The sequence below is a fragment of the Prosopis cineraria genome, unplaced genomic scaffold (assembly GCF_029017545.1).
Source record: "Prosopis cineraria cultivar Desert tree isolate PC_DT_omini unplaced genomic scaffold, ASM2901754v1 PC6, whole genome shotgun sequence".
Lineage (NCBI taxonomy): Eukaryota > Viridiplantae > Streptophyta > Magnoliopsida > Fabales > Fabaceae > Prosopis > Prosopis cineraria.
The window spans coordinates 22,402,994-22,404,844 of record NW_026555337.1 but is presented as its reverse complement, the minus strand read 5'-3'; positions in this window follow the sequence as shown (position 1 = coordinate 22,404,844).

The window sequence follows — 1,851 nt, the reverse complement described above, 5'->3', positions numbered from 1 at the left end:
CACAAATTAGGCATAGTCAATGGATCTTGCTCCGAAAGAATCGCAAGATCTTTCTCCACACAATCAATGGGAACGATGTAACGCTGTTGTGCTGTCTTGGCTGTTGAGTTCTTGTCTCAAAAGAGATAGCTAGTGGAATTGCCTTCTCTCAGAGCGCACATCTCGTATGGATTGACTTGAAGGAACGATTCGACAAGGTTATAGGTTCGTAATTTTCTCCATTCATCGAGAGATTAATTCTCTTACCCAGCATCTCTTTCGGTTTCAGTTATTTTATTAAGCTTAAGGAGCTTGGAGGAACAATCTACTTTAGTTGCGATACCTTCATGCATTGTGAAGCCTTGAGAGTATATGCTGATGTAATACAGCAGCAGCACTTTTGCTGCAATTTCTGATGGGGCTTAGTGATTCCTATAGCCAGGCTAGATCTCAGATCCCTTAATGACTCCACTACCGATGGTAAATCAAGCTTATAGTATGATCATGGAAGATGAGGCACAAAGGAATATAGTTGAAGTAAATAAGCCTTCACTGATTGAAGACAGTGCCATGGCTGTGGGTAGAGGGCAAGGACGTGGTAATCGGGGATGAGGACGTGGAAATCCCTCCTTGGAATGTACCCATTGTCATAAATGGAGGACATACTAAGGAGAACTGCTTTGAAATCATAGGATTTCCTCCTGAGATTTTCGAGGAAATAAAATAAACGCCCTTAAGAAGGCAAGTCGGCCCTTAAGAAGGCAAGTCGGCCCAGAGAAGGTTGAAGCTGCTAATGGTGCAGATGATGGGGAGCAGATTATGGCACCCACCTTCACTCAAGAGCAGTACCAACAGATTCTGCAATTGTTGAAGAAGGATTCGGAGCCTAATGTGCATGCCCTTACTGGTACAACTTTACGTAATTCTTCCTTTTTAAGCCTGAAATTTGTTGGATTTTAGACTCTGGTGCTACCACTCACATGGTGAGTGACTTGGGATTTTAGATTGTTATAGAAAATATTCAGGTCCTATGAAACATATTAAAATACCCAATGGCCAGAGAGTTCCAATTACACATACAGGAAATGTTACCATAGGAGGAATAATATTAAGAGATATCTTATATGCACCTGAATTATGTTTTAATTTAGTCTTTGTTCCTAGGTGAACAAAGGAAGAAAATTGTTTTGTTGCTTTCTTTGCTAACCTCTGTTTGGTGCAGGACCTTCAGGGTGGCAGGATGAAAGCGACTGGTAAGCTGATAGAGGGTTTATATTTTCTAAATATTGATAACCATGCTGCTAATGCTACTTAAAATGTGGTTACCAATGACTTGACTGATGAATGGCTATGGCACTACAGATTAGGCCATCTTTCCTTTCCTGTAATGAGACATTTACATTTACTAAAAGATGATTCTCGTTTGAATAATAAAATTTATGATACTTGTATTCAGTCCAAGCAAACCAAATTTCCTTTCTCTTCTAGTTCAATTAAAACCTCTTTCTGTTTTGAGTTGTTGCATATGGATGTGTGGGGACCTTATAGGGTGCCAACACATTAAGGACACCAATACTTCCTTACTGTTGTAGATGATTTTTCTAGAGCTACTTGGCTATTTTTGTTGAGACATAAGCATGAGACTGTTGGCTGTATTAAAAATTTTATTGCATATGTCTTAAATCAATTTGCTATTCACGTTAAAAGAATTAGGACTGATAATGGAAAGGAACTCATTAATAATGAACTACGAATTTTCCTTGAAAGTAAAGGTATATTACATGAAACTACGTGTCCTTATACACCTGAGCAGAATGGGGTTGTAGAGAGGAAACATAGAAGTCTTTTACAAGTCTCAAGATGTCTTATTTC